This window comes from Somniosus microcephalus, chromosome 20 (assembly GCF_052327205.1).
Source record: "Somniosus microcephalus isolate GS21.2 chromosome 20, FLI_Smic_1.0, whole genome shotgun sequence".
NCBI classification, from domain to species: Eukaryota; Metazoa; Chordata; class Chondrichthyes; order Squaliformes; family Somniosidae; genus Somniosus; species Somniosus microcephalus.
The window spans coordinates 66,419,776-66,445,456 of NC_141006.1; the positions used below are offsets into that span (position 1 = coordinate 66,419,776).

A 25,681-nucleotide genomic window follows, 5' to 3' on the forward strand; every position below is an offset into this window, starting at 1 on the left:
CCCAGTACTGGTGCCAGTGTCCCAGGAAGCAAAACCCATTTCTCCCACACCAGTCTTTGAGCCACGCATTTAACTCTCTAATTTTATTTGTCCTAGCCAAATTCGCTCGTGGCTCAGGTAATAATCCAGAGATTATTACCCTTGAGGTTCTGTTTTTTAAGTTGATCCCTAGCTGCTCATACTCCTTCAACAGAACCGGCTTCCTAGTCCTATCTACATCATTTGTACCAACATGGACCATGACAACTGGATCCACCCCCTCCCACTGCAAGTTTCTTTCCAGCCCAGAGGAGATGTCCTTAACCCTGGCACCGGGTAGGCAACACAGCCTTCGCGTCTCTCGCTCTCGGCTGCAGAGAACTCTATCTATCCCCCTAATAATACTATCCCCTACCACTACAACATTTTGATTTACTCCCCCCTCTTGAATGGCCCCCGTTCCACGGTGCTGTGGCCAGGTTGCTCATCCTCCCTGGAGTCCCTGCTCCTGTCCCCACAGGGAGTAAGAACCTCGAACCTGTTGGACAAGAGCAAGGGCTGCGGCTCCTCCAGCTCTACCTCCTGGATCCCCGTACCTGCCTCACTCGTAGTCACGCTGTCCTGTCCCTGACCATGGGCTACATCTGAATTAATTCAGATCAGCCATGATCTTATTGAATGGCGGAGCAGACTCGAGTGGCCGATTGGCCTACTCCTGCTCCTATTTCTTATGTAATTAACTTCATCGGTGTGACCACCTCCTGATACACAGAGCCCAGGTACTTCTCCCCCTCCCTGATGTGTCGCAGTGTCTGAAGCTCAGACTCCAGCTCATCAACACGGAGCTGGAGTTCCTGTAGCAGCAGACACTTGTCACAGACGTAATCACCGTGAGCCTCAATGGGGTTCACTGGCTCCCACATCTCGCAACAATAACACATCACCTGCTCCATTCTATGTCATTAATTAAATTTTTTATTGTTAGTTATGGACACCCTCTGCCCGATTTTTAGATGCTAGTATCCCCTTTAATTAATTGGATTTAAATTAAATCAATCCCTCTAGTTACACCAGTTAAATGGTTTACCAACAGTCACTCTGCACCAGAAAGGCCTTATTAACTGCAACCCACAGAGTTAAAGTTTGAAAAGAGCACCTAACACCCCACTTAGCCTAACTCACACTTTACCCAAACTCAGCACTCTTTGATGACTCACACTCGCACTCAGTGCTTGCTCGCATTAGGACTGGTCTTTTTATACTGTCTGTTTGTTTACAGCCAAATGCTGATTGGTTAGAGAACTGGTTTACCACTGCCTGCTGTGCCAATTTACTCCTACTGCAGTGTAACCTTGTTTTACTCTTCTTAAACCAACAGAATCCCAAATACTTAACTTTTCCCCTTTTACTTAAACTGCTTAAGTAATCTTATCAAGAATGATTTAAAGAGAAATAACAATTAAAGAACTCTCACACTTACCCAAACTCACAGCACTCTTTGACTCGCACTCAGTGCTTGCTCGCACCACCCTTATTTTAGCACAATCTTTGTAGTACAAGTGTTTCCATTATTATTATTATTACTACGGAGTGACTGCTGCCAATGAACTGGAAACTGCACAGAAAGCGTACTGCGCACTCCAACAACCGGAAACATGATGTTTCTGCTTTTTTAAAAACGATCACGCTAACGAGATTGCTCCCTTCCCGGCTTTTTCACCAGCTCGCTCCCTTCTCGGCTTTTTCACCAGCTCGCTCCCTTCCCGGCTTAAAATTTTTTTTTTTAAGAAACCCACTCCCGTGACGAACCAGCAGCACGCATGCGCAGAATGCTTCCGGTTCATTGGCAGCAGTCGTGTTGTTATTATTATCATTATTAGATACACTGAAATAATAAATGCCTTGTGCATCCCCCCCCCCCCCCACTTCCTTCGCCCCATTATTACTCTCTGTGCCTTCAGCTGGCTAGGCCCTAAATTCTGGAATTCCCTCCCTAAACCTCTCCACCTCTCTCTCTCTCTCTCTCTCCTTTTTAAGATGCTGCTTAATCCCTATTTCTTTGACCAAGCATTTGGTCAAGTGTCCCAATATTTCCTTCTTTGGCTCAGAGTCAATTTTTGTCTGATAACGCTCTAGTGAACGCCTTGAGATGTTTTATTACATTAAAGGTGCTATATAGATGCAAGTTGTTATAATTATCAATGCGTACAATCTAGTGGCCATATGCAGAAATACACTGCTAACTTGGAGTCTCGTCACGAGAGTGGGTGACTGATATAAAAACAGAAAATGGTGGATCAGGTCTGTCAGCTTGTGAAAAAAGAAATGACCGGTTCACTGAGTGGAGAAAGGAAGTGTAAATTGAAATTGAGAATGACCACTAACAAATTGGCTGTCAAATGGCTTGTGTTCAAATGTCAGTTTGAATATTTTTGTCTAAAACTGAAGCCTGTTTGCTCTAATATTCCCTTAAGGATCCAAGTCCTGAAACATATATACGTTCTCTGTAGTTGTAACCTCCAACCTGGTCTGCTTTCCATTCTGTCTAGATACCTGCTTCAACTGGAAGTCTCAAAGGAATTTATTAGTGTGCCAAGGTAGAGTAGAGCTATAATTGGACTGGGCATGAGCGATTCACATCGACTTTTCAAGGCAGTAAAACGGTGAATATCCAGCGCTTCCTGTTGAGGGTGAAGTGTTACAATTACTGTCGCATTTGAATGAAATCACTCAGCAGTTTGCAGGCTCTGTGGCCTTGAAATGCAAAGGTAAAGTCTGATGATTGCTTTGCTGCTTGCAGTCAGCCAAGCTGCTGTGATAAGATATTGAGACGCTCATCTGGAAAAATGCAGCTAGGAGCTTAATTGGCTGACTTTCTCCCCACTTTGGAAAACTGCATCCAGTAATCTTCAATCTTGCATCTATCTGGACTTCCACACAAATTGTAGCTCGTGATGTTGCTGCGTTAGTTGACCTCCTTGGTTTGGGTCCGTAATCTAATGGATATCTTGCAGCAGAAGCTCAGAATTATATATGGGTCAAGTGTGACTGAATTAGTCTCAACAAATCAATTAAAATATTTCATTGCAGTGCTGAGTGAGAGCTTAGTTCTCTCCCTGAAAGATGCCAAGACTAAAGTGGTTTGAAACTCTGTCCCACTGCAGGAAATGGGGAATTGAGAGTGAAGTTCAAGCATACCCAACATCCCCATTTTAGCCAAGGTACACTGGTTCCCTTGCCCCAAGGAATCAACTTGAAGATTTTTTTTTTGTCCTTATTTTAAGTTCTCTACAGCCTCTCCGCACCCTATCTGAATTGTATTATCCAGCCCTATCTGAGCCCAAGCCCTCTTTTTCTCCTCTGACTCTATTACTGTTTGTTCCCCATCTCTGCTCCACTATCAGAAGCCGATCGTTAATCTGAACACTTCTTGCCCTCTTAATTCTTTGCACCTCCTGAAAACCTTTCTTTTGCATTTTCGGACTTTCTTCTCTTTACCCCAAGTTTCTTTTCCTTTCTGCTTGATTTCAACTTTGCCTTGCAAAATGACATTTCATGTGAAGCACTATAGAAATACAACGTCTTCTTTTCTGCCTTTTGTCCTTCAATTTTTTTGTTCTCTCCTTCATCCCTTTTTTGGTCCCCTTTTGCCATTTTTTCTTTATCCTCTTTGCCCCTCTCTTATTCCTTTTTTTACCCCCTCCTCCTTCTTCCTCCTCTTTGAACCCAGCTGGAATATACAGGACAATGAAGTATGATGGTCAACATTGCATGCAAATCCTTAGCAAAAATGAGGCAAATTTAAAAAAAAAAAGTATTCTCCCTTTTATCCTACTCCCAAAAACCAATAGAAGTGTTGTCATGTTCAGCCTAACTTCTACGTTTTAAACAAATTAAATTTTGCCTGTCATTGGTTCTCTTGCATCAAAAGACTGTCTCTTAAAGTTGGCTATTGAATCCCAGTGTATTTTGAGAAGAATGGTCAAGACTGACCGTCGCATACTAGTCATGGCACAGTGGATTCGAGTGCCAATTGTACCACTTACAATAATCCAGTTTAATATCCAGTACAAATGTCCCAATCTATTTTGGTGACCTGTGAGGGGAGAGTGCTGGGTGTGTTGGTACACAGTTCTCCAATTAAGTGTGTAGAAATAGTACCTTGAACATTTTCATCGCTGTGGTGGACACGGCTCACAATGTCTGCTGAGTAATGCAAAACTTCAGATTTGTGTCCAACTGCTGCCAGTGGACACATTAAGGCAGATAATTTTCATCAGGCTTCTGTGCCAGAGATGCTTTCAGTCTTACTGCAAGAATTAACTTGGAAGTGATGAATTGTGAATGGGTTTTGGCTCAGTCTTAACAGGTGTATTTGCCCCCATCTCCTGTTCAATATTTTACCTTCCCCTACCTCCTGCTGGCTGTTGCTGGAGTATGGTTCTGTAGAGGTTGGCTGCACTATGGAGTATTTCCCAATTGGCCATCATTTATGTGTGACCTTAAGCAGTGAGTGTCATCATTCACCCACAGGAAGGTATCACAGGCCAATCCTGTCCTCATCTGATGTCCACACATGCAAAAAGTTTCCAGCTGGGCTCATTTCATAGCAAACAAGAGGGGCTCTGGCTGATTTTTCTTGCACCTTGACACAAGAACAGATGTACTTCCTGTTAGCATTGCACATCCTTCCTTACACCAGCATATTCTTCAACTCATCATGAACAATGCCACAGGAGATATGCTAATATAGTACGAAGACTGACACCCCAAGGCTCATTTGGGTAAGTAAAATTTCAGCAATACAAACCTGGAAGGACCCAGGCTGGTTCTGTAGAAACTGCCTCATAGTGCAATTAGGTTACTTTCTACAGCACCAGGAGCAGCAGTCAGCTGTGAAGAACCCCTGAAGGAACAGAGGTTCCTCATTAGTCCAACGACACAACTCATCTTGTGTATATTGGCTGAGGTGCTGTAATGTCAGTTTGAGTTGTTCATGTTGCGCATCTTGTTCTTTGGACGTAAGTGTCAAAAGCCAATTGAGCAGACTGAAGTAGGATGACAAAGCTAGGACAATGTGTGTCCTCCAAGGAAGCTGCTTTTTATTTAAACTGACGAGCTAAATCTTATTAATTTACCATTGAGTCCTGTCAGCTAATTGCTTTTAGAGAAGGTGTTTTGTCATATATATTGCTGAACTATTTGGCAAGTAAAGTGAATGATGTAATTTTATGAAAAAAAACACAAACATTGGTTTTGTGCACAATAGTGAATTGGATAGTAATATGTACACTGACAACATCCAGTACTATCTCTCTGCCACCTCTGTTGACCCCTCCACTGCCTTTGTTGGTCAGACTGCTTATTCAACATTCAATCCTGGATAAACCTCAACTTTATTTAGTTAAAGATTGGGAAGACTGAAACCGTGGTCTTTGGCCCCCGCCACAAACTTTGTACCTTTGCTACTGATTCCATTCCCCCTTCCTGGCCACTCAGTCACAGAGTTATACAGCACAGAAAGAGGCCCTTCGGCCCATCGCGTCTGCACCAGCCATCAAGCCCTGTCTAATCTAATCCCATTTTCCAGCATTTGGTCCGTAGCCTTGTATGCTGTGGCATTTCAAGTGCTCATCCAAATGCTTCTTGAATGTTGTGAGGGTTCCTGCCTCTACCACCCTTTCAGGCAGTGAGTTCCAGATTCCAACCACCCTCTGGGTGAAAAAGTTTTTCCTCAAATCCCCTCTAAACCTCCTGCCCCTTACCTTGAATCTATGCCCCCTTGTTATTGACCCCTCTACTAAGGGGAAAAGTTCCTTTCTATCTACCCTATCTATGCCCCTCATAATTTTGTATACTTCAATCGGGTCCCCCCTCAGCCTTCTCTGCTCCAAGGAAAACAACCCCAGCCTGTCCAGTCTTTCTTCATAGCTGAAGCGCTCCAGCCCAGGTAACATCCTGGTAAATCTCCTCTGCACCCTCTCCAAAGCAATCACATCCTTCCTATAGTGTGGCGACCAGAACTGCACACAGTACTCCAGCTGTGGCCTTACCAGCGTTTTGTACAGCTCCATCATAACCTCCCTGCTCTTGCCTTCATTAGCCGAGGCATAGAATATAAGTATCCCATATGCCTTTTTAGCCACCTTATCTACCTGTTCTGCTGCCTTCAGGGATCTATGTACATGTACACCAAGGTCCCTCTGATCCTCTGTCTTTCCTAGGGTCTTACCATTCATTGTGTATTCCCTTGCCTTGTTAGTCTGTCCAAAATGCATCACCTCACACTTTTCAGGGTTAAATTCCATTTGCCACTGTTCTGCCCATCTGGCCAACCCATCTATATCGTCCTGCAGCCTGAGGCTTCCCGCCTCGCTATTTACCACCCCACCAATTTTCGTGTCATCTGCGAACTTACTGATCATACCTCCTACATTCACATCCAAATCATTAATGTAGACCACAAACAGCAAGGGACCCAGCACCGATCCCTGCGGTACCCCACTGGACACAGGCTTCCAGTCACAAAAACAACCTTTGACCATCACCCTCTGCCTCCTGCTACTAAGCCAATTTTGGATCCAATGTGCCAAATTGCCCTGGATCCCATGCGGGAATTTTGTCAAAAGCCTTACTGAAGTCCATGTAGACTACATCAACTGCACTACCCTCATCCACAAACCTAGTCACCCCCTCGAAAAATTCAATCAAATTGGTCAGACATGATCTTCCCTTGACAAAGCCATGCTGACTATCCCTAATTAATCCATGCCTCTCCAAATGGAGACTAATTCTGTCCCTCAGAATTTTTTCCAATAATTTCCCTACCACTGATGTTAGGCTCACTGGCCTGTAATTCCCTGGTTTATCCCTACTACCCTTCTTGAATAATGGTACTACGTTAGCTGTTCTCCAGTCCTCTGGCACATCCCCTGTGGCCAGAGAGGTTCTGAAAATTTGTGTCAGAGCCCCTGCAATCTCCTCCTTTGCCTCACATAGTAGCCTGGGATACATCTCGTCCGGGCCTGGGGATTTATCCACTTTTAAGCCTGCTAAAACCGCTAGTACCTCCTCCCTCTCGATGCTAATATGTTCAAGTATATCACAGTTCCCCCTGCCTGATTTCTGTGTCCACATCGTCCTTCTCCATAGTGAACACAGATGCAAAAAATTCATTTAAAACCCCACCTACATCTTCTGGCTCTACACACAGATTGCCACTTTGGTCCCTAATGGGCCCTACTCTTTCCCTAGTTATTCTCTTGCCCTTAATATACTTATAAAACACCTTAGGATTTTCCTTTATTTTGCTCTTGTGTTATTTCATGGCCCCTCCTCGCTCTCCTAATTTCTTTTTTAAGTATCCCCCTGCACTTCTTATACTCCTCTAGGGCTTCCTCTGTCTTTAGTCCTTTGTATCTGCCAAAACCCCCCCCTTTTTTTCCTAATCCATTCTCGTATATCCCTGTGTCTGGTTCAGTCAGACTGTCTGCAATCTCAGCGCCCTATTTGGCCCCAAATGAGCTTCTGACCCCATATCTTTCCATTAGCAAGAACTGCCTCCTTTCATCTCTAATAATGTTCATCTCAGCCCAATGCTGCTGTTCTGCTAATCCATGCCTTTTTCACCACTATTCCAATGCTCTCCGGGCCAGCCTCCCATCCTCCATAAACTTCAGCTTATCCTATCTTGCACCAGTCCCACTTACCCATCACCGCTGTGCTTGCTGGGGTCATTGGATCCTGGTCCCTCAATGTCTCAAATTTAAAATTCCCAACCTCGTATTTAAATCCCTCCCTATCTTTGTAACCTCATCCAGCCTTGCAACACCCCCACCCCACCCCCTCCCAACTTTGCGTTCCTTTGATTCTGGTCTCTTGTGCATTTGCCCCACCCTTTACCCCAGTATTGATGGTGTGCCTTCAGTCATCTAGGCCTTGCACGCTAGTATTCCTTCCCTAAATCTCCCCACCTCCCTCTCCTCTGTTAAGATCCTCTTTATGACCCACTTTTTTAATGGATCCTAATATCTCCTTCTTTGACTCAGCATCCATTTGTGTCTGATTATACTTCTGTTAAATAAAGACTTGCATTTATATAGCGGCTTTCAAGACATCCCAAAGCGCTTTACAGCCAATTACGTACTTTTTGAAGTGTAGTCACCGTTGTAATGTAGGGAACAATAATTTTTAAAAATTTGTTTATGGGATGTGGACATCGCTGGCAAGACCAGCATTTATTGCCCATCCCGAATTGCCCTTGAGAAGGTGGTGGTGAGCTGCCTTGAACCGCTGCAGTCCATGTGGTGAAGGTACTCCCACAGTGCTGTTAGGTAGGGAGTTCCAGGATTTAGACTCGGCGATATACTTCCAAGTCAGGATGGTGTGTGACTTGGAGGGGAACTCTGAGGTGTTGGTGTTCCCATGCACCTGCTGCCCTTGTCCTTCTAGGTGGAAGAGGTTGCGGGTTTGGGAGGTGCTGCCGAAGAAGCCTTGGCGCATTGCTGCAGTGCATCTTGTAGGTAGTACACACTGCAGCCACGGTACGCCGGCGGTGGAGGGAGTGAATGTTTAAGGTGGTAGATGGGGAGCCAATTAAGGGGGCTGCTTTGTCCTGAATGGTGTTGTGCTTCTTAAGTGTTGTTGCAGCTGCACTCATCCAGGCAAGTGGAGAGTATTCCATCACACTCCTTACTTGTGCCTTGTAGATGGTGGAAAGGCTTTGGGGAGTCGGGAGGTGAGACACTCGCTGCAGAATGCCTAGCCTCTGAGCTGCTCTTGTAACCACAGTATTTATGTGGCTGCTCCAGTTAAGTTTCTGGTCAATGGTGACCCCCAGTATGTTGATGGTGGGAGATTTGGCGATGGTAATGCCATTGAATGTTAAGGGGAGGTGGTTAGACTCTCGCTTGTTGGAGATAGTCATTGCCTGGCACTTCTGTCGTGCGAATGTTACCTGCCACTTATCAGCCCAAGCCTGAACGTCATCCAGGTCTTGTTGCATGCGGGCATGGACTGCTTCATTATCTGTGGAGTTGTGAATGGCGCTGAACACTGTGCAGTCATCAGCGAACATCCCCATTTCTGACCTTATGTTGGAGGGAAGATCATTGATGAAGCAGCTGAAAATGGTTGTGCCTAGGACACTGCCCTGAGGAACTCCTGCAGCGATGTCCTGGGGCTGTGGTGATTGACCTTCAACCACAACAACCATCTTCCTTTTGTGCTAGGTATGACTCCAGCCAGTGGAGCATTTCCCCCGCCCCCCCCCGGTTCCCATTGACTTCAGTTTTACTCGGGCTCCTTGATGCCACACTGTCAAATACTGCCTTGATGTCAAGGGCGGTCACTCGCACCTCACGTCTGGAATTCAGCTCCTTTGTCCATGTTTGGACCAAGGCTGTAATGAGGTCGGAAGCCGAGTGGTCTTAGCAGAACCCAAACTGGACATCAGTGAGCAGTTTATTGGTGAGTAAGTGCCGCTTGATAGCACTGTCGATGACACCTTTCATCACTTTGCTGATGATTGAGAGTAGACTGATGGGGTGGTAATTGGCTGGATTAGATTTGTCCTGCTTTTTGTGAACAGGACATACCAGGGCAGTTTTCCACATTATCGGATAGATGCCAGTGTTGTAGCTGTACTGGAACAGCTTGGCTAGAGGCGTGGCTATTTCTAGCTGGGATGTTGTCGGGGCCCATAGCCTTTGCTGTATCCGGTGTACTCAGCCGTTTCTTGATATCACGTGGAGTGAATCGAATTGGCTGCAGACTGGCTTCTGTGATGGTGGTGACCTCCAGGAGTAGGCCGATATGGATCATCCACTTGGCACTTCTGGCTGAAGATGGTTGCAAATGCTTCAGCCTGGTCTTTTGCTCTCACATGCTGGACTCCACCATCATTGAGGATGGGGATATTCATGGAGCCGCCTCCTCCCGTTAGTCCACCACCATTCACGACTGGATGTGGCAGGACTGCAGAGCTTTGATCTGATCCGTTGATTATGGGATTGCTTAGCCCTGTCTATAGCATGCTACTTCCGCTTTTTAGCATGCATGTCGTCCTGTGTTGCAGCTTCTCCAGGTTGGCACCTCATTTTTAGGTATGCTTGGTGCCAACCTGGCATGCTTTTCACTCCTTATTCAACCAGGATTGGTTCCCTGGTTTGATGGTAATGGTAGAGTGAGGGATTTGCCAGGCCATGAGGTTACAGATTGTGGTGGAATACAATTCTGCTGCTGCTGATGGCCCACGGTGCCTCATGGATGCCCAGTTTTGAGCTGCTAGATCTGTTCTGAATCTATCCCATTTGGCACGGTGGTAGTGCCACACAACACGATGGAGGGTATCCTCCGTGTGAAGACGGACCTTTGTCTCCACAATGACTATGCGGTGGTCACTGCTACCAATGCTGTCTCAGACAGCTGCATCTGCGACAGGTAGATCGGTGAGGACGAGGTCAAGTAGGTTTTTCCCTTGTGTTGGTTCTCTCGCCACCTGTCGCAAGCCCAGACTGGCAGTTATGTCCTTCAGGACTTGGCCAGGTCAGTCAGTAGTGATGCTACTGAGCCACTGTTGGTGATGGACATTGAAGTCCCCCACCCAGAGTACATTCTGTGCCCTTGCTACTCTGTGCTTCTTCCAAGTGGTGTTCAACATGGAATACTGATTCATCAGCTGAGGGAGGGCCGTAGGTGGTAATCAGCAGGAGGTTCCCTTGCCGATGCTTGACTTGATGCCATGAGACTTCATGGGGTCCAGAGTCAATTTTGAGGACTCCCAGGGCCACTCCTTCCCGACTGTATACCACTGTTCCGCCACCTCTGGTGGGTCTGTCCTGCCGGTGGAACAGGACATACCCAGGGATGGTGATGGAGGAGTTTGGGACATTGGCTGAAAGGTATGATTCTGTGAGTATGACTATGTCAGGCTGTTGCTTGACTAGTCTGTGGGACAGCTCTCCCAATTTTGGCACAAGTCCCCAGATGTTGGTGAGAAGGACTGGGCTGGGTGTACCGCTGCTGTATCAGAGGGCAGTTAAGAGTCAGCCACATTGCTGTGGGTCTGGAGTCGCATATAGGCCAGACCAAGTAAGGACGGCAGATTTCCTTCCCTAAAGGACATTAGTGAACCAGATGGGTTTTTATGACAATCCGATAGTTTCATAAAACAATAACTTGCATTTATATAGTGTTTTTTTTCCTACATTAAAGGTGCCATATAAATTCAGGAAGTTGTTGTTGTAACACCATCAGTATTGGTGCTAAATTTAAAAAAAAAAAAAAAAAAAATTGGTTATGTAGCCTACAACTCAGGCCAGAGCTCGTGTGTATTTACAATGCAACTGTAGTGATGGAACAACCCCGTTTCTCTTTGCACTTATGCAGCAGCTACAGTGTGAATACAGCCTGATCTAATGGCTTGATCTGACATTAGAACAACGTGAGGGGGGGAGCTTGCTCTCTTTGTTTCAGCATCAGTTTGGGCCTTCACACCCTATGTATACTACACAACAGCTTGCATTTATATGAAGTCTTTAATGTAGAAGTATTTCCCAAAGTGTAATCGGACAAAAGTGGACGCTAAGTCAAAGGAGGAGATATCAGGAGGAGTGACCGAAAGCTTGTTGAGGGCAACAAAAGTTTAGCGTCAGTGCAATGTCGAAACCTTAAGTCACTAATTCCATTTGACTGACAACCAAGAGAAAAAAATATCTCACTACTTTCTTTGGCTCCTGGTCCCCTAACAACTCAAAATTTAAAATTTGTCAAATCTTGTGTTTAAATCCATCCATGGCCTCACCGCTCCCTATCTCTGAAACCTCCTCCAAGCTCACTGCCCGCCGCGCCCCCCCCGCCACCAAACCAGTACACTCTCCCTTCTAACTCCAGTCTCTTGTGCACCTGCTCCACGGTTGGTGGCTGTTCTTTCAGACATCTATGTTTCCTTCTCTCAATTCTCTTCCTGAGCCCCCTCCGCTCTCCACCTACTGCTCCTTTAAAACCCACCTCTGACCAAGCTTCTGCGAAGCTCCATCTCTTTGGCTCAATGTACATTTTCCTTATGCTTTTGTAGAGTGCCTTGAAATGTTTTTCTACGTTAAAGGTACTGAACAAGTGCTGTGCTGTGCTGTCTGAGGTGCTGTCTTTTGGATGAGACCTTAAACCGAGGCCCCATCTGTCCTCTTAGGTGGACCTACTATATCCCATGGGACTATTTTGAATAAGAGCAGAGGAGTTGTCCTTGGTATCCCTCAACCAACATCACTTTAAAAAAAAAAAAACCAGATTATCTGATCATTATCACATTGCTGTTTGTGGGACATTGCTGTGTGCAAATTGGCTGTCGCTTTTCCTACATTACAATAGTGACTACACTTAAAAAGTACTTCATTGGCTATAAAGCACTTTGGGACATCCTGACATCAGGGAAGGTGCTATATAAATGCAGGTCTTTGTTTTTCTTTTTAAATGCAAATTGTTGTTGTTGATGAAAAAGAACTAGGGCACCAGAGGCCTGAGATTATTTTTGTTGAATATAGTCAATATTTCACACTATATAAAAGTAATTGCAGACAGCCAGATAATTATTGTTTCCGTGAACAAATAGTTCAAACACTTGAGACATACGTTTAAAGATTAGGGAGTTGGGAGTAAGAGGCTCAGGTGAACTTTTTCCACTGAGAATATGCTTGTTGAATGAAATACCTTTTTGAAGTAGGCTGTGTAAATAGGTTCACGAGACAGTTACATGTCTTCTGGAGAGAATTTTTTTTTTGAGAGGGGATATGGTGAGAAAGCATGGAGGTTCACTGCACAGAAGGAGGCCATTTGGCCCATGATGTCTCTGCTGGCTCTTTCCTACAGCAATCCAAAACGCATCCCATTCCCTGAATTTTTCTCTGCTCAAATCTTTACTCTTTCAAAGAAAAAGTGGATAATGGCTTCTGCTTTGACGACTCCCTGTGGCAAAGCATTCCATTATCCAACAACTCTGCATAAAGACATTTCTCTGAACACCTCTCCTCTTGGTGATGATTTTATATTGATGACCCCTTGTCACTGACTCCTCAACCAGAGGAGATTAGTTTTTCCATGTTCACTTCATCAAAACCCTTCATAATTTTAAAAACTCTATTAAATCTCCTCTTGGCTTTCTCTGCTCCAGTGCAAATAGTCTTTGGTAGGTGGGTTAGAGCTATCAAAAAGGGACGGGCTTGTTGAGCCTAATGGTTTTTACAATTTCTGAGAATTCTTTTGGTCAGTATTTTATAATTTGTGTATTAGGGGATTACAGCTTTTGTTTTTCTTCCCTCACTCCTCTCGTGTGCTCTATTTAATGTTTGGAAAACGTTAAGGTGTTTAATGATTTGACTGTGAAGAATTTTTTTTTGGAATATAGGATTGTTAACTTGTTTCAAAGGATGCATAGAAACATAGAAAAATAGAAGCAGGAGTAGGCCCTTCGAGCCTGCTCTGCCATTCAATATGATCGTGGCTGATCCTCTATCTCAATACCATATTCCTGCGCTCTCCCCATACCCTTTGATGCCTTTTGTGTCTAGAAATCTATCTATCTCCTTCTTAAATATATTCAGTGACTTGGCCTCCACAGCCTTCTGTGGTAGAGAATTCCACAGGCTCACCACCCTCTGAGTGAAGAAATTTCTCCTCATCTCAGTCCTAAATGTCCTACCCCGTATCCTGAGACTGTGACCCCTCGTTCTAGACCCCCCCAGCCAGGGGAAATATCCAGTCTGTCTAGCCCTGTCAGAATTTTATACGTTTCAATGAGATCCCCTCATTCTTCTAAACTCTAGTGAATACAGGCCTAGTTGGCCCAATCTATCCTCATACGACAGTCCTGCCATCCCAGGAACCAGTCTGGTGAACCTTTGCTGCACTCCCTCTATGGCAAGTAGGGTTGCAAAATTCTGGGAATTTTTAAAAGGAAACTTTCCATGGGAATTTTCGGGAATTTTGGGAATTTATGGGAATTTTGAGTTTTTTTGCACACTGATGGTTTTTGTCTCTGACCCTTATATTATCTTTGTCGTCAAAATAGACATACTGTTCCATACAAATAAAAACAGGCTTTCAAAACTTTATTTAGGTTATAATTACAACTTTATTGAACCCTCACAAAAAAGACCCATCTAAAATAAAATAAAAAGAGTGTCAGCTTATTTAGCCTGTAATTTGTCCTTATTTTGTCCCTTTGAGTCTTCTACTCATCATTGCTCCTCCTGATTCTCTGACTCTGGCTCTGATGTGTCCATTTCCTCCTCTGTGTCAGTGTCTAGCTGTGTGGTGGACACTTCTGTATCTGGCTCAATAAGTTGTAGGTTCGCCCGGATAGCCACCAGTTTCTCCACTCTCTTGTTAGTCAGCCTGTTGCGCACCTTTGTATGCGTATTCCCAAAAAGTGACCAGTTTCGTTCAGAGGCTGCTGATGAAGGTGGGATTTGGAGTATCACCGATGCAATAGGTGACAGGGCCTCAGATGCACAAAGTCCCTTCCACCAGGTATGTGCACTGATATGCTTGCATGATTCCCATACCCCGTCCCCATTCCAAAGACCTTGCTTGGTAGAGAACTTTGCCAGACTTCCCAGAACTTTGCCCACATCCAGATTGAGATGGTGTGAGAGGGTAGAAATCACACTGTAAGCGCTGTTGATCTGTTCTCCAGAAAGTATTGGTCTCCCAACATGCTTTGGGTCCAGCATGAATCGGCTTGACACAAAATTCTTGATGCGTCTGTATGAATTGAACAATTGCCTTCTCCTCTGCTTTGAGCAGCAGGGATGTGGGTAGGGCAATGCTGATTTGTTCTTTTAAATCAGTAAAAAGCCTGAGAACATCTGACAAGACAGCGTCATCTCCTTCAATCTGAGCAATTGCAGATGCTACTGGTGAGAGTAGCTTAAGGCTGCTAACCACTCTCTCCCAAAACACATCATCCAGCAGTATTTTCTTGATGGTGGTTTCCATATCCCCAGACTGGGATATTGCCATTTCTTGCAGCGACTCCTTACCCTCCAGAAGGCTGTTGTACATTATGACAACACCACCCCATCTAGTGTTGTTGGGCAGCTTCAGTGTGGTGTTCTTGTTCTTTGTCATTTGCTTGGAGTTGTAGGTTGCTGCAACTACCTGTTTTCCCCTGACATACTTAACAACTTGCTTGGCTCTCTTGTACAGTGCTTCCATGGTTCTCAAACCCATGATGTCCTTGAGGAGCAGGTTAAGCCCATGAGCTGCGCACCCAATAGACGTAATATGAGGGTAGGCCTCCTCCACTTGAGCCCAAGCAGCCTTCATATTCGCAGCATTGTCAGTAACTACTGCAAAGACCTTTTGTGATCCAAGATTGTTGATGACCGCTTTCAGCTCATCAGCAATGTATGTGCCTGTGTGTCTGTTGTCCTTCGTGTCTGTGCTCTTGAAGAACACTGGGAGAGGAGTGGAGATGATGTAGTTTATGATGCCCTCCCCTCGTACATTTGACCACCCATCTGAGATAACTGCAACACAGTCTGCCATCGCTATCGTTTCTTTGAGCTTTCCTTGGACTCTGTTATACTCGGCCTCCAGCAAATAAGTAGACAAAGCATGTCTGGTGGGAGGACAGTATGCAGGGTGAATAACATTGAAAAATCTCTTCCAGTACACATTGGCTGTGAGCATGAGTGGTGAGCCTGTTGCATATACAGCTCGAGCAAGGCACTCATCTGCATTCTTCTGGCTATGGTTATCCATTGTATCAAAGAACCTTCCAAGTGGGCCAGGAGTTGCTGATGATAAGGAGCCTGATGCTGAATGAGAACCATCATCTTCTTGAATGGAAGCAGAGGAACTCTGGGCTGACTGCTGTGAGCTTTGAGTGAAGTTGTTGCATTTGGATAAATGCTGCTGCATCTTTGTGGCATTCTTTACATATGGCTTTGTACAGTGTTTGCACATGTACACAGTCTTTCCATCTTTAATGCCTGGGGTAAAATGCTTCCACACATCCGACGGTAAACGTGGCATTGTTCTATGCAGAGAAATAAAGGGCATTCATCTCTGTCGAACTGCAGTCGATCAGCACGATTGCAACAGGGTGAGTACATTTTTGCTGATGCTCCATGTGATGGAAGCATGACCTGTACACACACGACGCTACATCACCAATAGTGTATTATTTTGTATATTTTAAATTTAAGGACAACAGACTTCAACAAGTAACTGGTTTATTTGGTATAAAGTCTGATTTACTTACTGCATCATCACAACATCAGCAGAAAACAAAATGACTTCCCTCAGGACCCCTAACCTGGATCTTAAAAAAAACTATAGCAGTCTTACAGATGCCTGCAGGCCAATCACAATTCGATATGCAAATACTACAAATAGAGGGAGCTAATCACTCATCCAACCAATCAGGACACACTTGTTCACAGTCACACACAAAACTTGTAATTATTAAAACAAGCCAAGTAAGAAGATAAACATATATTGATTAAGAAATTCCTTAATAATTAAGATTCCATCTCTGTTAGTAATTTTAAGAGAGGACCTGTGGGGGGAAGAAAAAAAGAAATACAAAAAAAACAATATTATGCTAGCATGTGCTTTTTTGGGCAAAATTCCCAAGCTAAACTTCCCGTGGAAAATTTCCGGAAATTTACCGGAAACATTCCACCCCTTTGCAACCCTAAAGGCAAGTATATCCTTTCTTAGGTAAGGAGACCAAAACTGCACACAGTACTCCAGGTGTGGTCTCACCAAGGCCCTGTATAACTGTAGTAAGACACTCTTGCTCCTGTACTCGAATCCTCTTGCAATGAAGGCCAACATATCATTTGCCTTCCTAACTGCTTGCTGCACCTGCATGTTTGCTTTCAGTGACTGGTATAGAAGGACACCCAGGTCCCTCTGTAAATCAACATTTCCCAATCTATCACTATTTAAATAATAGTCTACCTTTCTGTTTTTCCTACCGAAGTGGACAACTTCACATTTATCCATGTTATACTGCATCTGCCATGTACTTCCCACTCACTCAACTTGTCTAAATCGCCTTGAAGCCGCTTTGCATCCTCCTCACAACCCCACCTAGTTTCGTGTCATCAGCAAACTTGGAAATTTTACATTTGATTTCCTCATCCAAATCATTGATATATATTTTGAATAGCTGGGGCCCAAGCACTGATCCCTGCGGTACCCTACTCTCTTTCCTGTCTGTTAACCAATTTTCAATCCATGCCAGTATATTACCCCCCCCCCCAATCCCATGTGCTTTAATTTTGCACACTAACCTCTTATGTGGGACTTTATCAAAGGCCTTCTGAAAATCCAAATACACCACATCCACTGGTTCTCCCTTATCTATTCTACCAGTTACATCCTCAAAAAAACTCCAGTAGGTTTGTCAAACACGATTTCCCTTTCATAAATCCATGTTGACTTTGTTTAATCCCGTTGATATTTTCTGTGCCCTGTTATCACATCTTTTATAATAGACTCTAGCATTTTCCCTACTGCTGATGTTAGGCTAACCGGTCTGTAGTTCCCTGTTTTCTCTCTCTCTTTAAATAGTGGGGTTACATTTGCCACCCTCCAATCTTCAGGAACTGTTCCATAATCTATAGAATTTTGGAAGATGACAACCAATGCAGCCACTATTTCCATGGCTACCTCTTTTAGTACTCTGGATGCAGATTATCAGGCCCTGGGGATTTATCGGCTTTCAGTCCCATTAATTTCTCCAGCACTTTTTTTGCTAATACTAATTTCCTCTAATTCCTCCTTCTCACTTGACCCTTGGTTCCCTAGCATTTCTGGGAAGTTATTTGTGTCCTCTTCCGTGAAGACGGAACCAAAGTATTTGTTTAATTGCTCTGACATTTCCTTGTTCCCCATTATAAAGTCGCCCATTTCTGACTGTAAGGGACCTACATTTGTCTTCACTCATCATTTTTTTTTTACATACTTGTAGAAGCTTTTACATGCATCTCTAATTTCCTGTTTGATGCCATCCCCTACATTACCACTACTGTTTGGAGGCCTACATACAACTCCCACTGATGTTTTCTGCCCCTGATGCTTCTTAGCTCCACCCAGACTGATTCTACATCTTGATTTTCTGAGCCAATATCCTTTAATAATAATCATAATAATAATAATCAACTTTATTGTCATTGTTAGTGCACAAGTGCAGTACAACGAAATGTAAGCTTGCGGCTCCCGAGAGTGTACATTTTGATTAAGACATTTAACATTCATTTGACTTGCAACATAAACATAACCATAATAAAGTGCATTGGCAGATGTGCAGGCTTTAGAGTTTATTTGCAGAGTTCAATAGGATGACCGCCCTGGGAAAGAAGCTGTTCCTAAATCTGGTCGTTCGGGTGCGAATGCATCTGTAGCGTCTCCCAGATGGCAGGGGGGGGCGAACAAACTGTGGCTGGGGTGGGTAGGGTCTTTGATGATGGACCGTGACCTCCGTAAACAGCGTTTCTGGTAGATGTTCTCAATGGTCGGTAGCCGGGTGCCGGTAATGCGTTGGGCAGTTTTGACTACCCGCTGCAGGGCTTTCCGGTCATAGGAGCTACAGCTGCCATACCACACTGTGATATAGTTCGTCAGGATGCTCTCTATTGTGCAGCGGTAGAAGTTAGAGAGGATCAGGGGTGACCGGTTACATCCCTTCAGCCTCCGTAGGAAATATAGGTGCTGCTGGGCCTTCTTCACCAGAGAGGAGGTATTGAGGGACCAGGAGAGGTCTTCCGTGATGTGGACTCCGAGGAACTTAAAGCTGTCCACCCTTTCCACCACTGCCCCATGGATGTGGATGGGGGTGTGTCTTCCACCTTTAGACTTCATGAAGTCCACAATGGTTTTCTTGGTGTTAAGGGCCAGGTTGTTATCGGCGCACCACTTCACGAGGTGCTGGACCTCCTCCCTGTGGGCTGACTCATCGTTGTTGGTGATCTGGCCTACCACCGTGGTATCATCTGCAAACTTGATGATGGTGTTGGAACCATGAACAGCCACACAGTCGTGGGTGAAGAGGGAGTAGAGGAGGGGGCTCAGCACACAACCTTGTGGGACCCCCGTGTTCAGGGTCAGGGCGGGGGAGGTGTGGTTACCTAATTTGACAGACTGGGTCTCGCTATTGCTCTGATTTCATCCTTTTACTAACAACGCCACCCCACCTCCTTTTCCTTTTTGCCTGTCCTTCCTAAATATCGAATATCCTTGGATATTCAGCTCCCAGCCTTGGTCACCCTGCAGCCATGTCTCCGTAATCGCAATTATATCGTATCCGTTTACATCTATTTGCGATGTTAATTCGTCAACCTTATTAGGAATGCTTCGTGCATTCAGATACAGTGCCTTTAGATTTGTCTTTTTAACATTTTTAGACATCTTAACATTTTTTTGTACTATGGCCCTTTTTGGCTTATCATTTTTCTTAGCCGGACCCTATTTGGTATTGCACTCTTGTTTGTACGCTCTGTCCCTTCCTGACACAATCTGGTTATCCTTACTTCAGTCACTTTCCTGCACTGCTTCCTTGTCTTTTGTCTTTAGCGTTCTGGATTTCTCTCCACCGGGACCCTCCCCCCACCTTATTTACTTTAAAGCCCTATCTACCTCCCTAGTTATTTGATTCACTAGAACTCTGGTCCCAGCATGGTTCCGGTGTAGTCCGTACCAACGGAACAACACTCTTTCCCTAGTACCCCACAAATCGAAACCCATTTCTCCCACACCAGTCTTAGAGCCACGCATTCATCTCCCTGGTCCTATTGACCCTATGCCAATTTGCTCGTGGCTCAGGTAATAATCCAGAGATTATGACCTTTGTGGTTCTGCTTTTTAATTTAGTCCCTAGCTGCTCAAACTCTCTCAGCAGAACCTCTTTCTTTGTCCGACCTATGTCGTCGGTAACAGGCAGTTAATTGGCACTAATCCCTTCCCGCCTCGGGTCGGCAGGTCCCAGTGCAGGGCGGGTACCCGCCTCCTCTGAAACTTACGTGGAGGCGGGTTGGTGTCGGGACCCCCGAATTCGGGATTTTTGCCCCCCCCCCCCCCCTGCACGCGTAAAAGCCCGCCTCACGGCACACTGAAAATCTGGCCCGTAGTGTTGTCACTGTGATTTCAGGAATGATGAGTGAAATTTTCCTGCTGTGTAAAACACCCAGCAGTACAATCATGGATTTTGTCTTTCTAAACTTGGGTTGTATCTGAAGAGGATTTTGAGGAATATGACATATAAGGTACAAGTCTATCATTGGTGGAGGGAAACAATTTGAGGTAATGAGTTGAGTATTGCACAGATTGGAAGTATGACCTTTTTCCGTAGCAGATTGGCAAATCAGCTGGCAACAACAGTGACATAAGGATATTCTCGATACAATACTGGTGGTTACAAGCAGTAGTGGTAGGAACAATCTAAAATGATGAACGAAGAATATCAACAACTGGCAATTATATGAAGCCTTTAACATCATAAAATGTCTGTAGGCACTTCTTAAAAATGAAAGTGGATGCCGGCAGGGATAGGAGAGGAAGTAGAGGACATGACTGAAGACCAGGCTTCTGAAGAAGGAAGGGGCGCGGAGTTTAGAAAGTTTTTCCTGAATGCGGGACTGAGGGCTGCACCACTGGAAGTGTAACAGAGAGTGGGAAATTTAAAGGAGGTAAGAGTCACAGGAGCAGAAGGGATGTACTGGCATTTGGGACTGCAGGAGGTTGCAGAGGAGGGGATTTGTAAATGAGATTGAGCATTTTGAATTCGCTGAACTGAGGGACATTTTCTTTCCTGGTCAGCTGTGTTAAACATAGTGATCCTTTGACCTTTCTTCCCCTAATCTCCTTTCTCCCATCGCTTAAGATACCCTGGCTCTGATAGTGAAGGCATTTCAGCTCAAACTACAAGTTTAAAGTGTCCCCTGCAGAGTCCACTGCCCATCCCCTGACCTGGTTGTGTCTTTGTTCTCACTGAGCTCTTTCAACTGCCGGAGCTCTGCTGAAATTTGATTTCCATCACTGGATTCCTCTACCAACACGACTACTCTACGGACTACACTGTTTGACTCAGCGGCTGTGACTGCTTTGCTTTTCAGTTGCTTCATGTTTTAAGCTGCTGAATTCTTTTCTCAAATTGGTTTCTGATCTCCTGGACTTCTCTGGACATCAAGACTACATTTCTGCTTTGAACTACACTGGATTACACCACTATGTTTCTGCACTGGATTACACTAAGACTTGCCTGCTGTTTCTCCGTCTCTGCAGCTAAAAGGTTTTTTAACTTTTAAACTGCGGCTGTGTCTCTGCTGAACTAGTTCTACTGGTTTTACAGCTTGGCCTCGAGCTAGCAGCTGCTGTTTCACTTGCTGTCCGGTGACTCGTTTTACCGGTTTTCAGCTTTGCTGGTTTGTGGTTTTACTTTTTCTCCGCCGCTTTGATCTACGGTGACCTCCAACTTGCATCAATTTTGCCATCATCTTTCTGCATCGCTACCGATTCTCATTCCTACGGCAACAACCTCCATCCTCGAACTCTACTTCAAATAGCTTCTGGACTTCACTCGCCTGCTTTGGACAGCGGTTCTTCGATGCTCCATCCTGCTTATGTCGGCTTTGACCCTCCATGGGACCTCTGCCTTTGACCCTGGTCTCCCTACTATTGTCTCCAACCTAGTCCCTGCTACCAGGATATACATATCCCAATAATTATTACATTTAACCATGCCTGTGTAACCTGAGCTTTTCCCCTGTATTCATTCACGTGTGCACTTTTTCTCTCCCTTTTTTCCTTTTCTCTTTATCCCTCCCTAACCACTTTCTCCTGTTGTCATGCCTCCTTTCATCTCTCCTCTCTTAGATGCTCTGCCTTCCCACATCCCTACCCCAATCCTTCATTACTCTTCGACCTTCGTACTCTCCTGCCGCCGTCCCAGGCTTGACTATCTCTTTGTGCCTCTCTTGGCATCCTACGAAGGGCCCATCAAGGCATTCGTCGCTGCCTCCTTATGAGCAGCAGCCCCAACTGTCCCATCCTACTTTCTCGGCACCCACTGGGGGCATATCTTGCCAATCTCCTCCCTGTCCAACTCCCCCCCCTCACCCCCACCACCACCCCCCCGCAAGCGCTGACCCTGTGAACGCTGGCAGTGGGTCAGCCATCACCAACCCTCTCCGCATCTCCCTCCAGAATGTCTGCACTTGCGAACAAAGCCCTTGCCATCCATGAGCTTATCGTGGATGATTGCATAGATATCGTGGCCCTGATGAAAACTTGGCTGAGGGGTGATGACACCTTACCCTAAATGAAGCCTCCCTGCCTGGCTATACCTTCCACCACTTGCCTTGCTCAGACTGCCATGGTGGCGGTGTGGCTCTCATCACCAAATTACACCTTGGTCTGTCCGCCTACTCCTCCGGCACTTTCTCCTCCTTTGAGCATCTCCCCTTATTCCACCCCACTCGCCTCTCATTTAAAATTCTAGTTCTCTACTGCCCACCCAAGTACCATAAACATTTTATTACTGAGATATCTTCACTGCTTTCCTCCCTCAGCCTCTGCACTGAATGACTTCTTGTTCTCGGTGTTTTCAACCTCCATCTCAATTCATCATGCTCCCTCTCCTCCGAGTTCACTAGCCTCCTATTCTCCCTTAATCTCTCTCTCTCTCCATGTAAACTCCCCAACCGATATTCATGGCCACCCCCTTGACCTTGCCACCCATCGTGTCAATTGCAGATAAGGCCATCTCTGACCACTTTTTTTCTCTTATCGCTCTCCATCCACATCCCTCTTCCACTGCCCACCACCACCCGCCCCCTTCCCCAACCCTACTTCCTTGTGACCGCTCCTAGAAAAAAACTCTTACAACTATCTTACAACTGCACTAATTAAATCCCAACTGTCCAGCCTTTGGCCCTCCATTCCCCACACCATTTCTGCAGCTACAGATCTGCTCAGCCATGCCCTCACCACCACCTTTGATGCCCTCATCCCTATTAAAACAATTACACTCTCTCACCCTGGCCATTCCCCCTGGTATGGCCCTCATCTTTGCTCCCTTAAGTCCAAGGGACGCAGACTTGAATGGATATGGCACATAAAGCATTATCACGTCCTGCTCTCGTCTGCCAAAATTGCTCACTATTCCCGAATTATTCTAGAATGCAAAGATAAACCCCGGCTTCTATTCTCCACTACTGACTGCCTTCTTAAACCCCTCTCCCATGTCTCCTCCACCCTCCCCTCTGACAACAAGTGTGAGGAGCTCATGGACTTCTCTTGTCTCCAAGATTGAGATCATCCGTTCAGTTGCTTCTGCCACTTCCCTTCCTTCCCCTAGCCCACCGGGCCAAACTCCCTCTAAGGTTCCCCCCTGCCCTAGCCCTGAACTTGCATCTTTCTCCAGTTTCTCTCCGATCTCCCCTTGTGACACCTCCGCGCTCATCTTGTCCATGAGACGTACTTCCTGCTCGCTCGACCCTATTCCCACCAAACTGCTGACCACCCAACTTCCTTTTCTGGCTCCCATGTTAGCTGACATTAATGGTTTTCTCTCCTGAGGTACTGTCCCCCCCCTCCCTCCAATCTGCCGTCATCACCCCCCCGCCTCAAAAAAAAAAACAACCCTTGACCCCCTCTGTCCTTGCGAACTACCGCCCCATCTCCAACCTCCCTTTCCTCTCAAGTCCTTGAGCGTGGTGTTGCCTCCCTAATCCGTGCCCATCTTTCCCGCAACTCCATGTTTGAATCCCTCCAATCAGGTTTCCGCCCCTGCCACAGTACCGAAACGCTCATCAAAGTCACAAAATATGTCATTTGTGATTGTGACAAAGGTAAGCTACCCCTCCTCGTCCTTCTTGACTCGTCTACAACCTTTGACACGGTTGATCACTCCATCATCTCCACCATCGTCCAGCTGGGTGGGACTGCACTCGCCTGGTTCCATTCTTATCTATCTAATCTTAGCCAGAGAATTTCCTGCAACGGTTTTTCTTCCCGCTCCCGCATCGTTATCTCTAGTGTCCCCCAAGGATCTATCCTTGGCCCCCTCATATATCTCATCTACAAGCTGCCCCTTGGCGACATCATCCGAAAACACAGCGTCAGGTTCCACATGTACACTGACGACACCCAGCTCTACCTTCCCATCACTTGTCTCGACCCCTCCGCAGTCTCTAAATTGTCAGACTGCTTGTCCGACATCCAGTTCTGGATGAGCAGAAATTTTCTCCAATTAAATATTGGGATGACCGAAGCCATTGTTTCCTTTTCCTGTCCCTGCCACAAACTCTGTTCCCTAGCCACTGACTCAATCCCTCTCCCTAACATCTGTCTGAGGTTGAACCACACTGTTCGCAACCTTGGTGTCATATTTGACCCTGAAGTGAGCATCTGATCACGTATCCGCTGCATAACTAAGACCGCCTATTTCCACCTCCGTAACATCGCCTGTCTCCGCCCTTGCCTGATCTCTTCCACTGTCGAAACCCTCATCCATGCCTTTGTTACCTCTAGACTTGACTATTCCAATGCACTCCTGGCTGGCCTCCTACATTCTACCCTACGTAAACCTGAGGTCATCCAAAACTCGGCTGCCCATGTCCTAACTCGCACCAAGTCCCGTTCACCCATCATCCTTGTGCTCGCTGACTTACACTGGCTCTCTGTTAAGCAGCGCCTCGATTTCAAAATTTTCATCCCTTATTTTCAAATCCCTCCATGGCCTCGCCCCTCCCTATCTCTGTAATCTTCTCCAGCTCCACAACCCCCCGAGATATCTACACTCCTCTAATTCTGCCCTCTTGAGCATTCACCATTTATAATCGCCCAACCATCGGTGGCCTTCTGTTGCCTAGGTCCTAAGCTCTGGAATTCCCTGCCTAAACTTCTCCGCCTCTCTTTCCTCCTTTAAGACGCTACTTAAAACCTACCTCTTTGACCAAGCTTTTGGTCACCTGCCCTAATTTCTCCTTTTGTGGCTCGGTGTCAAATATTTTGGCTTATAATACACCTGTGAAGTGCCTTGGGATGTTTTACTACGTGAAAGGCGCAAAATAAATTGTTGTTGTTGTGTTTCCAGGCATCAGAATCTTTAAATGAACCCATTGATTCAAAGTACACATTCTGTCCCCATACAGATGCACCTCACTTAGCTATGGCTTCAGTGTTAACCAAAATGTTAAGTTGGCGAAAGTTGTGTGGTAAGAAGTTGGGTTGGGCGAGGGTTGAAGGCACGGGAGTTGAATCTTGTGGAGGCGATGTGGTCAGCAAGAGACTAGATGGGAGATCAGGATTATGGTATGGAAAGGGATGAGGCTGAGGCAACCAAAGGGAGAGTCTCAAACTTCAAGATAAAAAAGCCATCAGTTTCTCACACTTAACACTGATGGTGAGATAGAGGGCTCAGAACAGCTGATATAGCATGAAAAGAAGTATTTTGGATTGTCCTCAGCCTCCAGAATAATTCTCGAGTAGTAGGAGGATTTGGGTATCAAGTGGGAGACAAGCTATTGTTTAAACTTATCCCACAACATTAAGGTGTATTGGCGCAAGTGTGATTATTTTTTCCTATACCATATTGGTATCCGTTCATTAAATAGTCCATGTGATTAAACTGACTTGGTTTTAGTGTATTTTATGTGATCAGATGGTAAATTATTTTCCCTCAAACGGCATC

At 45.5% G+C, this 25,681-nt stretch overlaps 1 protein-coding gene across 7 annotated transcripts in view; it reads left to right on the forward strand.

The window, feature by feature from the left end:
- The window catches only part of ptprub (protein tyrosine phosphatase receptor type Ub), a 1,172,978-nt gene that overhangs the window by 72,786 nt on the left and 1,074,511 nt on the right, over nt 1-25,681 (forward strand). The gene's annotated exons all lie outside the window — the stretch shown is intronic.